At 39.7% G+C, this 9,303-nt stretch overlaps 1 pseudogene; it reads left to right on the top strand.

Moving 5' to 3' along the window:
* Nucleotides 1-283: 283 nt before the first annotated feature.
* Nucleotides 284-2,987, top strand: LOC135539005 (oocyte zinc finger protein XlCOF6-like; annotated as a pseudogene).
* The last annotated feature ends 6,316 nt before the right edge of the window (nucleotides 2,988-9,303 follow it).

Raw genomic sequence — 9,303 nt, 5'->3', positions numbered from 1 at the left:
CTTGGTTAAGTACATTTACGTTGTGTAGACAAATTTTAAAGCAGGTACTTTGTCTAATTGCAATGAATTCATGTTTTGTTCTAAATGCTTATCTACCAGATCTATTGAAATGAGATCAGTGTTTGACCTGCACCTAAAAATGATTACCAGCACCTATTTCAGTCCAAGTCCAGCACTGAAATAGATCATTTAACAAGAAGAAATATATATATATTTTTAGAATATAGTGCCAGAACTGTCAAGACAACTTTCTGTCTGTTTCTCAATGTTACTACAGGACAACTGGAATTAAGTCTGAGGCCGGTAACATCAACAGTGAGGACAAACCCAGCCTGCCTCTCTCCTTCCACACTGATTCCAAACCTACTGTCACTGGGTCCTAAATGTGACAGTGGAGCCCAGTTTGCACTGCAGGATCCAGAGATGACATCAGTGAAGCTGGAAGATTGCAGTCAAACACTGGAGCTGAATGTCAACATTAAAGATGAAGAAGAGAAGATTGAGAAATCTCTTTCTCAAGGTAAGAGAATACCAATATTGTGCAATACTGTCATCAAGGCAAAGGGTGGCAATTTGAAGAATCTCAGTTATAATGTATTTTGAATTGTTTAACAACTTTTTGTTTACTACATGATATGTGTTATTTCATAGTTTTGATGTCTTCACTATTATACAATGTAGAACATAGTCAAATAAAGAAAAACCCTTAAATGAGTATGTGTTCTGAAACTTTTGACCTGTAGTGTATATCACACAACTGACTGGTTCTTCTGATGTTGTTCTCACAGGAGACCATGTTGAGACATTCTCTACATCCAGAGAGAAACAGCAGGAAGATCACAGAGCTAAGAGGTCTCACCACTGCCCACATTGTGAGGAGAAGTTTTCAATTCTATCAAAGCTAAAATTACATGTACAAATACACATAGGAGAGAATCTGTTTTCCTGTACTGACTGTGGGAAGAATTTCACAACCTCAAAGGCTCTGACAGTTCATCAGAGAGTACACAGAGGAGAGAAGTCATACCCCTGCTCTGACTGTGGAAAGAGTTTCTCTCAACTGTGCACCTTAAAAGACATGAACATATACATACAGGAGAGAAGCCTTACTCCTGCTCTGACTGTGGGGCGAGTTTCTCTCAACTGTACAACTTAAAAAGACATGACCGCATACATACAGGAGAGAAGACTTACTCCTGCTCTGACTGTGACAAATTCTTCAAAAGATCAACTGCTCTAAAGGTTCATCAGAGAACACACACAGGAGAGAAGCCTTACTCCTGCTCTGACTGTGAAAAATGCTTCAAAAGATCAACTGCTCTAAAGGTTCATCAGAAAACACACACAGGAGAAAAGCCTTACTCCTGCTCTGACTGTGGAAGGAGCTTCTCTAAACTGTACAACTTAAAAACACATGAACGTGTACATACAGGAGAGAAGCCTTACTCCTGCTTTTACTGTGAAAAAATCTTCAGAACATCATCTGATCAAAAAGTTCATCAGAGAACACACACAGGAGAGAAGCCTTACTGCTGCTCTGACTGTGGAAAGCGATACTCTCAACTGGGCCACTTAAAAACACATGAACATATACATACAGGAAAGAAGCCTTACTCCTGCTCTGACTGTGAAAAATGCGTAAAAACATCAGCTGAGCAAAAAGTTCACCAGAGAACACACACGGGAGAGAAGCCTTACTCCTGCTCTGACTGTGAAAAATGCTTCAAAACATCAACTGATCGAAAAGTTCATCAGAGAACACACACAGGAGAGAAGCCTTACTCCTGCTTTTACTGTGAAAAATGCTTCAAAACATCAACTGATCGAAAAATTCATCAGAGAACACACACAGGAGAGAAGCCTTACTCCTGCTCTGACTGTAAAAATGCTTCAAAAGATCAACTGCTCTAAAAGTTCATCAGAGAAATCACACAGGAGATAAGCCTTACACCTGTTCTGACTGTGGAAAGAGTTTCTCTCAACTGGGCGACTTTAAAACACATGAACGTATACACACAGGAGAGAAGCCTTTCTCCTGCTCTGACTGTGAAAAATGCTTCAAAACATCAACTGAGCAAAAGGTTCATCAGAGAACACACACAGGAGAGAAGCCTTACTCCTGCTCTGGCTGTGGAAAGAGATTCTCTCAACTGGGCCACTTAAGAAGACATGAACTTATACATACAGGAGTGAAGCCTTACTCCTGCTCTGACTGTGGAAAGAGTTTCTCTCAACTGGGCGACTTAAAAACACATGAACGTGTACATACAGGAGAGAAGCCTTACTCCTGCTTTTACTGTGAAAAAATCTTCAGAACATCAACTGAGCAAAACGTTCATCAGAGAACACACACAGGAGAGAAGCCGTACTCCTGCTCTGACTGTGGAAAGAGTTTCTCTAAACTGGGGGACTTAAAAACACATGAACGTATACACACAGGAGAGAAGCCTTACTCCTGCTCTGACTGTGGAAAGAGTTTCTCTAAACTGTACAACTTAAAAAGACATGAACGTATGCATATAGGAGTGAAGCCTTAATCCTGCTCTGATTGTGTAAAATGTTTCACAACATCAACTGACCTAAAAGTTTGTCGGAACACACACTGGAGAGAAGCCTTACTCCTGCTCTTAATGTGGCAAGAGTTTCTCCCGATTGGTAAATGTAAAGACACACCAACGGATACATAGTTGACCGAAGCCTTATCAAAGCACTGACTGTGAGAAGATATTCTACAGATCGGGCCATTTAAAAAGACACCAATGTATACATAAAGCAGAGAAGTCTCATCAGTTCTCTCAGACCAGCTAAGATTAGACACTCCACTTAATTCTCATGTCATTAAATAATTGGCAACATTGAATTGGATCAAATGAAGCGTAGAACACTGTATTGTAAAAATAATAAATAAAAAAACATTTAAGGACACCTGCTTTTTCCATAGCAGAACAGGTGGGCTAAGGAATGAAAAGACTGGACGCTGGAGAATTTGAAAACATACTGCCTGGTCTGATGAATCCCTCTTCCTGCTGTTTCATGCTGATGGGAGGACTGGGGTATGGAGGAAACCACGAGTACATACATCCAGTGGTGGAAAAAGTACCTAACTGTCAGACTGAGTGAAAGTAATGAAACCTTAATAGAAAATTACTGAAGTCAAAGTGAGTCACCCAGTAAAATACTACCTCAGTAAAAGTCTAAAAGCTTTTGGTTGTAAATATACTTATGTATTAAAAGTAATTGCTAAAATATACTCCATCAAAAGTAAAAGTATGAATAATTTCAAATTCCTTAAATTAAACAAACCAGACTGTACAACTGTGTTGTGTTTTTTTAATATTACAGATAGCCAGATAGCCAGGGGCTCAACTCAGACATAATTTACGAATGGTGCATTTGTGTTTAGTGAGTCTGCCAGATCAGAGGCAGTAGGGATGACCAGGGATGTTCTCTGTTTAGTGAGTCTGCCAGATCAGAGGCAGTAGGGATGACCAGGGATGTTCTCTGTTTAGTGAGTCCACCAGATCAGAGGCAGTAGGAATGACCAGGGATGTTCTCTGTTTAGTGAGTCTACCAGATCAAAGGCAGTAGGAATGACCAGGGATGTTCTCTGTTTAGTGAGTCTACCAGATCAAAGGCAGTAGGAATGACCAGGGATGTTCTCTGTTTAGTGAGTCTGCCAGATCAGAGGCAGTAGGAATGACCAGGGATGTTCTCTGTTTAGTGAGTCTGCCAGATCAGAGGCAGTAGGAATGACCAGGGATGTTCTCTGTTTAGTGAGTCTGCCAGATCAGAGGCAGTAGGGATGACCAGGGATGTTCTCTTGATAAGTGCGTGAATTGGACCATTTTCTGTTCTGCTATTCATAAAAAATATAACAAGTACTTTTGGGTGTCAGGGCAAATGTATGTAGTAAAAAGTACATTTTGTTTAGGAATGTAGTGAAGTAAAAGTTGTCAAAAATATAAATAGTAAAGTACAGATACTACAAAAACTACTAAAGTAGTTCTTTAAATAATTTTTACTTCAGTACTTTACACTGCATGCATCCATGCCGTGTGTCAGCATTTCAGGCTGGTGGTGTGTTTTCAGGCCACACATTGGGCCCCTTGATAAAAGTTGAGCAATGTTTGAATGCCACGGGATATTGTGAGAGCAAAATTGCAAGATTATGTTATATTTGTTTAATTTTATCAAATGGTTGTTTTGTGCAACAGAATAGAGGGTTCTTATAACTATGGTTTCTGTGTGAACTGAAAAGTGGGCCTCTGGGAGATTTAACACTGACAGAAGATTTACATTGTCTTGGGTTGATAAACCTAACAAGACCGCATTCCATAGCATGAGTTAATGTTTCTGTCCTGAGGTACCAGGGGGAGATTGCTCCAATGTGGAGTTGGGGGGCCAGACCCTGGTCTCTACACAATGAGAAATTAGTATATTTCATTCAAATCCTTACCTTGTGGCCCATTTCATAAAGCTGTTGTTTGTAATGAACATCCAGGAGGATGGACTTTGCTATAAAATGCTGTGGCTTTAGTCCTGCTGGTTGGGCTCTCAACGAATCACCTACGGCACGGTCATTGACCAGCTCCATTACTGCAGTAATTAATTAATAAAGTTAGATTGTTTTGAAGAAATGTATAAGTCGCTCCTTTTGATTACAATAATTCCACCACAATATCTAAACATCATTGCCAATCAGGTGCATCCCTTCATTGCGGCAGTTTATCCATCTGCAAATTGATTTTCTTTTCATTAGGATTATGCCACAAGGCTTGTCCAGGAATGGTTCACAGAACAGCTCACTGAATTCCCTGTAATTGTACATCTGTGGGAGGAGATGGAACGAGCTATTCGGAGAAGATCCACTCCCAGCCAACTTGACACGATTGTAGGAAGCATTGGAGTCAACATGGACCAGCATCCCTGTCGAATGCTCTCAACACCTTGGACAGTCTATGCCCAAAGATTTTAGGCTGACATTCTAGATGATTCTGTGTATCGTAAGTTCAAATAAAGTTCACATAATAATAATTTCTAAAATCTAACAATTTGATGAAATTATATCCTATTTGGTAATGACAGTCATGACACACTTTTTTTTAAACTGGTGCATTAAATATTTTTAAAGACTTTTGGAAGTGTGATACATAGAATAATGTCACGTCTGAGTGTGAGAATGCTTTATAAAATAAAACATTTTAAAAGCTGAAAAGAAATAGTGAGGTTATTTAGTATCTACTTAATGGATGTGAAATAAACATATCTAAATTAAAGTCTTCAAGACTATTTACATAATCAACTGGGCATTACAACAGTCTGACCCTCTATATAGTCTTGGGTATATATTGAGCTCTAACAAAGGGGTGTGGAAAAGGTGTGTTGAAATGAATACTGTAGTGGTGTGAGAAAGGAAACACAAGCTTCCTCTCTGGTTCCATTCCCCAATACTAACTGGGTCATTATTGAATTGCATGGGTAATGCAGTTTCTTGGCTTTGGTACGCTATAAAACACTTAATAAGAAAACACAAGCACTTTATACTGATAAACATCTATTTGTATGCACTGTAGACATTTCTGGTGCCTAACGAATGGGCTTGTCACCATGGTGATGTGTAGAGCTGTAGTGACATGAATTAAACAAAGACATTCAGTAGATCAATAAAACTGCAGTAGTGTATCTGGTCTCAAAGCTGATGCTTGAAAACCATGTCAGTACTGAGGTCAAATGTAATGCTCATTTACATTTCCTGTTTCAGCTTCATACAAACAGGAATTATTTAGCTTAAAATAGTTTAGTATTTAATGATAGAGAAGAGATTGAGCAGCAGAAATTCATTCTATTTTATATTGTCAGATCAATTAAGTTCAATTGAGTAATTCAATCACGTTCATAATAAAATACAATTGAATAAACATGTAGTAATTTCATAGCCTGTGCATCAATAGTAAAATGTATCTACCCAAACTAGTGGTGAAAACTGATCATCACACCATCTCTGATACATGTAGTGTCTACCAGCTCATTCTCACAGAAAGCTGAAAACAGCATTTCCTATCCACCCTCCCCCAGATCATTGTGACAACTGTAATGTAATGACCGAGGGCGATTTCTTTCTTCACCCTCATACCGGAAAGTACATGTATGTCAGGGGTTGAATTTCCTGTAAAACAACACGTGTGGTATATTTCCTGGCCATGTGGTTATTATTTTAGAAGGTATAATACTCCTCCCACAGATGAACAACTGGATTGAGATCTGGTGACTCGTCAGGCCACTGCAGTAAACTGAATCCACTGTCATGTTCTTGGGACCATTCCTGGACAAGCCTTGTGGCATAGTCCTGCAAAAAAAATATATATATTTGCATATGGATACACTGCTGCCATGAAGGGAGGCACCTGATTGGCAGTAATTATTTAGATATCCTGTGGCATTCAAACATTGCTCAACTTTTATCAAGAGGCCCAATGTGTGACCTGAAAACACACCCCAACCATCACACCACCAGCCTGCAAAGATGACACACAGCATGGATACATGTACTCATGGTTTCCTCCATACTCTAGTCCTCCCATCAGCATGAAACAGCAGGAACAGGGATTCATCAGACCAGGCAATATTGTTCATATTCATTCTCCAGTGTCCAGTCTTTTCATTTCTTAGCCCACTGCAACTGCAGTCTTGTTTTCTGCTGAAAGCTAATGGGGATCCATAATGAATCCATAATAAAAAACTACATTAAGGATTATAGCTTTCACCTGGGTTCACCTGTCATGGAAAGAGCAGGCGTCCTACCAGCTCATTCCCACAGGAAACTGCAGAGGGAAGCAGTACCACCCAGTCAACCATCAGACTCTATTGTGAGACGCCTCACAGAGGCTATTCAACCCTAAGGGCAAATCCAAGGTCATCTCAATATCTTTACAGTAGAAGCTAACACACACTGATCAGTAAAGAGAGGCTAACATTCTATAACGCTCCCTTTCCTCTGTACAGTTCTCTCACAGTGAGAAACAATTGGATTACAATAGTGTTCTACACTTTCTTCATTTGATCCAATTCAACGTTGCCAATTATTTTATGAGATTATGAAGTGGAGTGTCCTATCTTAGCTGATTTGAGAGAACTGATGAGGCTTCTCTCCTTTATGTATACATTGGTGTCTTTTTAAATGGCCCAATCTGTAGAATCTCTTCTCACAGTCAGTGCCGTGATGAGGCTTCTCTCCTGTGTGTATACATTCATGTCGTTTTAAGTGGCACAGAGATTATCTCCTCATGGCCACAGTATAGAGAGAGAGAGGGAGTTTTCATAGAAGAGAACAAAGGAATTTCTTCCACCTTACAGAACTTGAGGTCCGAACAACATATATGTTCTGGAGAAGGTATAAAAGATCAGTGAAGAATCCAGCTACAAACTGGTCCATTTTGTACAATTTGGTGAAACTCATGGGAGCCAACATGGCCACATTACCATACCTCTGTTTATATAATAGCCTCAGATATGAGGTTTACATCTAAGATGAATGGGTGAGGATGATACTGTTTGTAAAATTGTGTAATGTGATTTTGGACTGTTTAATGAAGGAAACTTGAATTCCCTTTTGAGTTTAACTAAATCAGAGGACCGCCCATGAGCACAGTTTTGACCTGGCGTTATGAGACAGCCTTTTTCTGCTCCCCCGAATAAAACCCCCACTTTGAGAATTTCTCAACAGACCATGTTTCCCTCCTTTATGAGAGGACAAAGGTTGCAGACCAGCTTACCTCGATAAGAGGGCCAAGGTTTGAGTAGATGGCTGAATCTTTTAACCATACCACGTGCTTAACCTCTTAGACTATCGATACCAACAGAATAAGAACAAGTCTTTGATATTAATTACTAGTCTGCAGCTTGGAATTCAGTATCATTGAACGCGAAGACCGACAACCGCCGAAACATCTATCCATAACGACATGAATGAATGTCACTCTGAACTATCCATTCTAACCACGACAGAGAGGGCGGACAGACTCTCCAACAGAAACAAACTTTTCAACAGAGATCCCAACAACACACTGAGTGTAAATATGTATATTGATTGCAATTGTTCCCAAATTAGTGAGCGTTCATGTGCAAAGGATTAGCATTTCAATTGTTATAATTATCAACTGTGTGTTTTCTTATCTCAGTCAATCCCCACTTCCCTTTTGTACACCAAGCCGCGATAATGGTATATCCCACTAGGGAAACTCTGTTTAATTTCCTTGTAACTATCAACTGTTTGTTTATGCATTTCTCTGAATTTCTTAGTTAGTAAATAAATTATTTAAGACAATTGATGTATGGATGACTCATAGGGAAGACTGGGTTTGTGCAGATAACCAACAATTAACTATGTTTGGAATGAGACTAACGTGAGGTAAAGTAAATAATTCATTAATTCGAAGACTAATTGATCAGATATAAAATATCTGAAAGTTATATTAGGAAAATTATAACTTTGTAATCTGAATATTTTCCTTGGTGCCCCGACTTCCTAGTTAATTACAGCTACATGATTAATCAGAGAATCTTTGATAAAAACTAAAAGTCTTCATTTAATGATAGTAAAGACATGACAACAGCTACAGCACTCACCAGTTTTCTTCCCAGAAGTCCATAGGTCATCCCTGTAGACTGCCCAAAACTAGTGCCTTACAGCTGTAGACTTATCATATAGTTATCAACTTAGGATAGTGCCTAAGCAACACACCAAGTAGGAAAGCCCTAGATATAACATTAGACAATGCCATGACAGGGCCATTTTGCCAAGACCTTGGACGTATATAGAATACAGTCCAATTAGATGATTAATGAGGCATAACTATATTTTGTTTTGTTTATGCTTTCATTCATTTTGTTTCATTTTCTTCGGCACTTAGAAAGTGATAGAGCCATAAACAACTCCCCAATACAACCATCAGTTAGTGCCACAACTCCGCTCGTTTGGGAGGAAATGTAATGATATATTTTGTGTGTGTGTGCGTTGTTAACATCTGCCTAAGTTACTGCCCAGATCTTCTAGTCTGGACGGAACGCCGATCCCAATCCGGACATCCGCTGCCCAGCCATGGAGCGGACTTCTTCATTCACAGAAACCCTACCTGGGTCGACCACCAGAGAGGGGGACTGCAACAGCAATCAACTGGACATCTGCTGCCCTGCCTTGGTGCAGACTTCTTCATTCGCAGAAACCCTACCCGGATCGACCACCAGAGGGAGACCACAACCAGGACAACCCACGGTCATTTTTATGTTGCTTTGCAACGTGCAGGT

This window comes from Oncorhynchus masou, unplaced genomic scaffold, assembly GCF_036934945.1.
Source record: "Oncorhynchus masou masou isolate Uvic2021 unplaced genomic scaffold, UVic_Omas_1.1 unplaced_scaffold_2290, whole genome shotgun sequence".
Classification (NCBI taxonomy): domain Eukaryota; kingdom Metazoa; phylum Chordata; class Actinopteri; order Salmoniformes; family Salmonidae; genus Oncorhynchus; species Oncorhynchus masou.
This window is presented reverse-complemented; position numbering and strand designations above follow the sequence as displayed.